Source organism: Nuphar pumila, chromosome 12 (genome assembly GCF_984573655.1).
Source record: "Nuphar pumila chromosome 12, dmNupPumi1.hap1.1, whole genome shotgun sequence".
Classification (NCBI taxonomy): domain Eukaryota; kingdom Viridiplantae; phylum Streptophyta; class Magnoliopsida; order Nymphaeales; family Nymphaeaceae; genus Nuphar; species Nuphar pumila.
Genome location: NC_143260.1, coordinates 62,268,426 through 62,277,374, shown reverse-complemented (window position 1 = coordinate 62,277,374; position 8,949 = coordinate 62,268,426). Strand labels below are relative to the sequence as shown.

Here is an 8,949-nt window from a genome sequence, read left to right as displayed (position 1 = left end):
TTTTTTTTGAAAGAGAGAACGCTCTCGATATCTAGAGGCTGGCTATAGATCAACTCAATAAATTTCCCTGACACTCAATTTCAAAAGAAAACATCTGAATGGAATAATAACGAATGACCAAATAACTGTCAGGCTGCGCCAAATTTCTTTTTGCGTGGAGGCCTTGAACTCAGGTTGGTCAAAGATCGATATCATGCCCTCTATTCATTGTTTTTAAAATTTATTTGAAGGGAGACGGTCATGTTGATCATCTCGAATGCCATCATTATACATGTGAATTAGATGCGGTGCAACTAGCTAGACGTAGTGCGGCCTGACAGTGGTGGCAAGGAAGATGATGATGCAGCAGAAAAAGCCAAATTGGACGTGAGATGGGTTTTGTGTCGGTGTTTATATTGTGTGGCTAAGATGATCTTATCAAGACCATATTGATTATCGACCTCACAAGACCCAATTCTTAGAAGTATCCTTCTCCTAAGTCATATGGTGGTCTTATAAGTAGAAAACTTGTTGACTTGCTTCGCATTAGAAATCTGTCAAAAACAAATATTTTCATTTTGAAAAAAAAAACAGAACTAGGCTCTTGTTTTTTAAGAATCAAACTCAATTTACCAGGAGAAAGATTTCCCATTCCTTAGCGGGAATGACATGCTGCCATGAAAGAGGGATTAAGTGGAACAGAATTGACTGGGTGGTAGAGTCGTAGAAATACTTGTTTATTACATATTTTAGACCTTAGCTTCATAGAGCCATATGCTACTGCTGAAACATGAAACAAATGAAATCTTAGATCAAAACATTATGTATGGATGGTATGAACTGACTAAACAATAATTTTGGAACAGCTAACAACCAGAATTGAACGGCATGAAGACCACAAAAACAGAAATTACCAGAATTTTATTTTGAAGAGAGAAAATATCAGAATTCAGCTCACAATTGTCGCAAACAGTGCAACAAAGTTTATTGATTGAAGCACAAAGATGTCAAGAAACCTGTGTATAGGTGGGGAACTAGTATTAAAAGCACTATTTTTTTTTTTGAGATAAAACATTTGGTCATATTTGCTATAAATCAACAATTATAGCGCATACACAGGGGACGACATGTCACCCAAAAGCCTACAAATAAGCAAAGTAAAATAAAATAAAACTAGAATCAGTTCTGGGAATTCCAAGCCATTGCAGGTCAGATCCAGGTCACTTGAGTCTACACCACTGCTTGAGTTCCCATTGAACATATCCAGAATGATCTCCAGAGATTTGTAGGAGGAACCATTGAAGGTTCTATTGTTTCTTTCAACCCATACCAGCTTCCAAGATACCAAGAGCCAACAACGCCTCACAAAGACCCACTTGCTACCCATCTGCTGAAAATCAAGAGCCAAAATCATTTTTCTGATCGAATGATAGTTGTTAACATCTCGGCCAAAATACCCCCACGCGATTTGCAATGAATCGCTTATAAAAGAGCATTCTCCAAATAAGTGTTTCGTAAATTCTTCATAGGGTTTAAGAGATATCTGGTAGGGATCTGCCTAACCCTAGCTTGCCTTTCAAAAAAAAAATCTTCATGGGAATTACACATCTTGCACTTGCTATGTTATCTGTCTTAACCTTTCCTTGTAAGAGACGGCAACCAAAAGTAGAACCTCTTGGTGGAAGCCCCCACCCTGAAGAGCTCCATTTAGAAGAAATTGTACTGTGTAGGGCATAATGAATGATAAAACGATTTCACTGAAAATCTCTCGTCGGTGGAATGTTTTCAAATAATAGTTTTGTCTTGGTCCTTAGGTCAAGTTTGTAAAATTAGAGAAGTGATTTTTTTCACTGATTGCTGCACCCGAGGTTCTGCTTCTAAACTCTAAGCACCACCCCTCCTATTTTGACCACATGGTAGCAACCATACGGTTTGAACATGGGTCATGACTGATATACTACTGAAAGTGAAAGTGAAGCAGGGCAGTTTTAAAAAAAATTTGTTTTTTGGGGAAAAGCCCGTGTTTTGCTGGAAACGGTTTAGGGTTCTTGTTTCGGTTTATGTTTGTGATTATGTGAGGATCAGTGCATCTATGTCAGTTTTGGAATTGAGCAAGGACTGATATGATGCTAGATCTTGAGGTTTTGAACCACAAAAAGATGTAAAAAAGGAATCGGTTTTCAGAAAAACCCGAAACATTTTCCCCTAAGTCATTTTGGATGATTAAATCTTTTTAAAGTGATCAACTTAGGCATGAATCACATGTGCCTATTAGGATAGGTACTGAATCTATACTAATCATGTATGAGAAATCGGTTTTCTTGAATTTCTTGATGCTTTTCTTGAATGAGAATCAGTTTAGGATAAATAAATACTTATTTAGCATGGTTTAATTTATTGAAATTCATGTACAACACATATATGATAAAATCTGGTTATCTTCTGCATGTGGTTAATGTGGTAAGTTTAAGTTCATGATGTTAGAGATAATTCTTGAACGGTTATGACTGTTGTGAAATCCAATAATGAGTTTCATCTTCTAGATGGAAGAAGATCTTCTTTGAAAAGTAGTTTGACCCCATCCCCTAGAGCTTGAAGAATCCTCAAGGGACCGGCATACTCAGGACCAATTCGTCGTTGTATCCCTGCAGATATTTTTCTTTCTAGCCACACAATTACTAATACCCCTATTGTGATTCCCAATACAAGAGTCAAAATAGGTACAAGTAACCATATGAGCCCATAGACCTCCTTTGAGGATTCCGATCTGAAAAAAGAATTGATAGCTTGTGCTTCTTCAATTATCATTTCAACTTCTCCCACAATGATATCTATACTACCTAGTATTGTCATAATATCAGCCAATTTTATTTTTTTAACTGGCTGAGGAAGAATTTGCAAATTGATGAAACCGGGTGGACGGATTTTCCATCTCCAAGGAAAAACACTATTGTCTCCTATCAGAAAAATACCCAATTCTCCCTTTGGGGCTTCTACTCTCACATAAAGTTCATCCAGGTTAAAACCGATTATTGGAAATGTATGATTCTTTGCATTATGATGACATATTGTTCTTGCTAATGTTATGCATGAGAGTGTGCTTATAAATCCAGTTTGTATTGGAAAAAATCTAACCTTATGTGTGTATATGCTTATGTTGTATAAATAGTAATGAATGCATGAAGATTGCATGTGTTTCATGTTGTGGTTGTGGGTACCTTGTTGAAATGAGGTGCATCACTTGCGTCATGCAAATAACCCTTTGGGAATATGTAGCATGTGGATGGTATACATGTCTTTATGATGTTTATGTATGCACAGGCATTGGCTTTGGTGTGATCATATGGTTCAGAGAAACTATTGTGGTGCCTTAAGTGCACCTGGTTTGTGTGTTGCATGATTAATGATTGTGCAATAAGGCATAAAAGTATGCAAGCACTTGGAATGCCCATCATTGGGCTTGTGGTTGTGTTAAACCCTTGGGATGCTATGATTTACTCCAAATAATAAATGAACTAATACATGCACGCATATCCATAAGCTTGAGATTCATAATATCATTTTCTTAAATTCTAGGTATATCTAAAAATGATATATGATACCATATGAAAATGGGTAGATGGTACAAATATCACGAGATCATTATGTTTCTTTTTACTCAGTCCTTGGTCCCATGAGTTAGGCAGCCAAGACTACCAATGTGTCCTAGGTGATAGGTTCATGTCTTCTTACAGAAGTCTCAAGATGCAGCATATTCTAGTTTGACCTATAAAAAATTCTCACTCGATAATTGTCCCCTTTGAATTCAATTTCAGCCAATCACTTGAGTATTTAATATACATAGCATAATGAACCTCGTGTGAACTCAACTTGACTCATGGTTCTACCCTATGTGTACCCACACAGAAGGGTAAATAGAGAAATATAAATATTATAACTAAGTAGTTTACTTTTATGCATTGAGATGTATTCTTGAATATTGTAAATATTGTAGATATTGTAGGATGGTTATATTAATATTTGTGACATACGGTTTTAAATGTTGCAATTGTTGCTTGATGAATTAATGGTTGTATTGTGTGAAATGTATAATGTTCGCATGTATTTATGAATATTGTACCCTTGTGTTTTTTAAAATATATGTGTGTTATGTACACTTGACACTATGAATACACATTGTTATTGTGTTTTCTACTCAGATTGGTGTAGTCTGTCTCGCTTTATTTCAGAATTTTTCAGATAGGGAATGATGAACATGGAGCGGTGTTAGGGTTGTTGAGGTTGGTGACATGGAGCCATATATTTTTGTGCTCTGCAGAACTAGTCATTGATGCTTAAGTCAATTCACTTTATGAGATTAATGTTGGTTCTAAATACTTGTAACTCACCCGAAATGTTTAATTGACTTTGAATTAATTATCTCCATTGTGATTTCAAAAATTAAAGGTTTTGTCAAATTGGATGTCCTTTCTCGAACTCAATTCTAAGAAGCTATTAAACATCAATGCTTACGCAGGCTAACTCCTAAAAACTTAATTCGGCTAAGGCAATACCATAGATGAGACCATAGATAAAAGAATTCTTCGTATTTATGGGTTAAAATTCTGGAATGTTATAAGACCACAAATAACCCTAAAAAATTATGCGAAAATAGCCCTGGGTTGCAATGTTTTGGTTATTATACTCATGATGTTCACACATAATTTTATGCAACTATGACATATGTGTGAACTTTGTCATGCATTTGCAATGTTTTGAAGTTTGAGAGTAAAATGGGGTTTTTATAAAATTATGTGTGAACTTTGTGACATATATGCGGTGTTCCGAAGTTCAAGATTAATATAAAGTTTGAACATAATTTTATGAGACCTTTGTAATGTCCATAAGAAAAAATGTGTGAAACTCTTTTAAGTGGGAGTTTGTGTTATCCAAGGAGTAGAGCGATATATCGCACGAACTTCGTCCATGCCAGAGTTAAAAGGTCATAGTAAAGTTGGGTATTTATGGTTTTGGACATGGGGAGAATAGCAACAATTTTGGGGCATTTTGGAAAATGCATCATATTTTTCATATAGTAACAACTGCTTTCTTGCTTAGGATTTTGTCATGTTCCAACATGGAAAAATTCTAAGTCTACTACTATATCTTAGGATTTTTTTACTTATCTTATTAGAGTGGTCTATCCTACTCGGAATGCCCTTTCCCACATAAGATATCATGTTAGAGAGGTGAAGCCCTTCCAGATTTTTGGCTTCGGTTGGTAAGAGAGACTCTGTCAATGTAGGAGCAAGGACTAAGGCGTCTTGGAGCATGAGAGTAAGTAGTCTCTTTCCCTCTTTTCTAATAATTTTTTGTATGATTTTAGTTTCCTACTCATTGTTCACTAACTACACACTTGTTTTCTTTTGTTTGAGGCTTGTGTACATCCACCACTCTCAGCTTACTGCATAGGTGCTCAAGGATACTTTAAAAACCCAACTTTTTCAGTAAATCTCAGCCTTGGTCAGATAATCCCTCACCACTTGGGGCGGAACGGTCTGACCTCATACAAGCTTGGATCCAACAATTGTTTAAAAGAATTTGGTTTGCAAAAAAATATCTTTTCAAATAAAATCTTTTGTTTTCGAGGATTGGATTTTGGTCTTACACCAATTTATGGGCCATACCCATAACCTAAAAGAAATAGAAAAGGAATGACCAACTCACCTGATCAAAAGCCTTTTCTAAATCTATCCCATGTATGAAGGCTTCTGCCTTAGATGTGTGAATCAAGTGCAATGTCTCATAAGCCAGAAGACAGCAGTCGTGCAATCGATGTCCCAAGATGAAGGTTGCATATGTGTTGGAGAGCAGCTGATGCACCACTTTTTTTAACCTATTGGCTAAGACCTTCGATAAGATTTTATATGAAGCATTTAAAAGTGATACTAAGCAGTGATTCTCCCCGTCTATCCGGAATGGGAGCATTTTGGGGGAACTCCTAAAGCACCTGCATGAAGTTGTGTTTACTACTGTCCCAAATAGCTCTACAAAATTCTATTAGAAACCATCCACTCCCAGTGCTTTACCTATTGGCAAGTCCTTAATCACTGCACATAGTTTGTTCATGGAGAAGGGAGCACACTGCGAGTTCTGGCCTTGGATCTCCAACCTCCTAAAACCCTTCTCAGACATATCAAATGTGGTGCCATCAGAAGTTGCACAAAACTTTGACCTGAAAATTCTAAGTTGTTTAGCATGTCTATATCTCACATTATATATGACATCACTCTCTCAATAGGATTTTGAGAGATTATTTGTTCTCCAAGTGTCAATCATTCCACCAAGTTTTTGGGTGGGGGCTGTTTGTTTATTAGCTCCTCTATCTTTGGATCCTGTAGTGATATGCTTCTGATTTGTTATAGGACTTTGATTCTTGAATCTCAGGTCTTATTATGAGCTCTTGTTTTCTCTTTATCATGCAATTCTCAAGGTAGTGTTGTCCTTTTAGGTTTCCATGATGTCAAGGACATCATTGAGCTCTCAAAGTATAGCATACCTAGCTTAATTTGAATGGTGTATGAAAACGAAGCTAACAATCTTGTTCATATTATGTTGAAAATACATGTTTCTTTTTTTATATGAAAACTGGGGGATAAAGGCCACCTCCTTTTTATTGAGTTAAGATATACAAGAGGTTAATGGGAGTATTTACAAGTAATATACACAACACATTGGTCAGCCCAGAAGTCTGGTTGTTTTCTTCAAACATGATACTCACCAATCCAAGAAATATGGGAGAGTAACAAACAAACTTGAGAACTGGGATTACAAATCATCATTTGGAGAAGAATCATATGATGCTGGATGTGAGGAAAACAATTGAGAAGAGGTTTGTGCCCTTCTAGGACCGATTGAAGCCATGACGTACACTGCTGATTATTAAAAGAGATCGAAATTGGCCGGTCTCCAACTAAAAACAACTCCAAGATTTCCTCCAAATATTTCTCTTTTGGGAAGAGGGCATGTCCAAGTCCAAACATGAAGCACCAGCCACAAGAAAGTCTCCACTTCCATTCCTGACCACAAAAGCAAGCTGCATCTAATGAAAGTATCGAACTCAGACGACTTGGATGTTCAACTTCTTGACCCCTAATGGCAGTCAGGGATCAGGCACTATATTAAACATGGGCCAATTCTTTACCAACACCAAGACTAAAGGATCCCACCATTTTCAAAGAAATATCTTTGAGCTTAAGAAGCCCATAATTCTCATTTGAATTTACTTATCGAACAAATGACCCCCTCACATGAAGAACCTTATTCCTGATTGTCCACCATTTCCATATCACAGTATAGAAAACAGACTTCCAACAGTGTTGCAACCATTGATAGCGCAATTTCCTAGCCTGCCACCATCCTTAACATATATACATGGTCATTGGAGACAAGTTATAAATTTCTGAATTATGAGGTGTTGGTCATTTAAGGACAAGTTATGAATAAGTGTTAGCACGATTTCAATTCCTTACAGCAAAGTGGATAACAGTTCACCAAAGTAATACCCAATAACTAAAGCTGCTCAAAAGTGGGTAATTTTTCCTATATACTAAAGCAAGATCACGGATGTGAATCAGTAGACCAGATGGATTTCCTCCAGGATTCACAGGGTCATTCTGCCTGATATTTTTAGCAACTGATAGAGGGACGCCCTTTGAGGATCTTGATCCACAATATGTGCCACCATTTGTTGATAACTATTACCGAGAAGGGATAATTGGTTCATATCCAATTCTTCAAAAATTGGCTTGTCACACCATTGACCACCCAAAAATTGGCTTGTCACACCATTGACCACCTGCCAACAAACTTGGGTAGTAATGATTCTCCATCTCCCAAATGATTCATTGCCATGCCCGATAGCCTCTTATCATTGATCCAAATGCCCACATACTTTTAAAATGCAATTATTTTGCATGCATAAATTGACTCCACGATGAAGTCCTCTCTTGGATTTTTATTGCTAAGTAAGCAAGGTTAGCTTGATTCACATGTACAAGATGTCTAATCCCCACACCTCCTTCCAACTTCGGTTTACATAACTTTTGCCAAGCGACAAGATGAAGATGATGATGGGTCACTCCCGTTCCAAAGGAAATTGCATAAGCTCTTTTCAATGGTATGCAGAATACAACCCGAGATCCAAAAAGAAACCAAAATATTGGAATACTAGTCAAAATGTGTTTTCATGAAACAAAGAAATGAAAGTACCTTTTCTTTCCAACCAACATGCCAAAAATCAATGCGATTAATAATTTCTTGGCAATCACACATAGTGAGTTCTCCAGAGAAGAGCGAATGACCAAGCCATTTAAGTGACAATGAACGCACTCTCTAACCAATGATAGCAGTCAACACCTGCAATCCAGCTTCTTCCAAGTTAAATGGAATAAGGAGACTTAGACTGTTTCACCCTCATGCTTGCAAAGAAATTGAATTCTCTAAGAACAGTTGTGAGACATTGAATAGAAGAATTTATTGGCCTACTCAATAAAATGGCATCATCCAGAAAAAAAACAACGGGATAGTCTCATGGCATCTAGAAAACTTCAAAATCAAGGGACTCCCCATGTTCCCTTGCGACTTACAGTGTACAGTTGCGCTAGAGTCTGTTTTGCTTTTGTTGAGTCTGATGTAAGCTGCCCGGTTCAGGTGAATTAATACCCCGAAGGGGCAGCCCGTATACTTGAACTGTAATAGCCTGCGGGCAAAATTGTGAATGAATTAAATGCGTTGAGCTTTCTTTTGTTCACCCTCGTTGTGATTGCTTTTTGTGATTGCAACTTCTCTCCCTCTATTCTCTCTTGCTCTCTTGCACTTTGATCATAAGCTTCCGCGACCGGCAAGCGAGCTGACGAGTAGGCTTGCGGCGGTAAGGAAGGACCGTCGCGCCGCGCTGGCCCATTGAAGGAAATAGGCCCGTGACAAGTG

At 37.4% G+C, this 8,949-nt stretch overlaps 1 long non-coding RNA gene across 1 annotated transcript; it reads right to left on the bottom strand.

The window, feature by feature from the left end:
- Nucleotides 1-879: 879 nt before the first annotated feature.
- On the bottom strand, nucleotides 880-8,496 carry LOC149820983 (uncharacterized). The gene is made up of 2 exons (XR_016426631.1): nucleotides 8,230-8,496; nucleotides 880-1,366 (listed from the first exon to the last, which is right to left on the bottom strand). It is a non-coding gene; the product is annotated as an uncharacterized LOC149820983 (long non-coding RNA).
- Nucleotides 8,497-8,949: the final 453 nt, after the last annotated feature.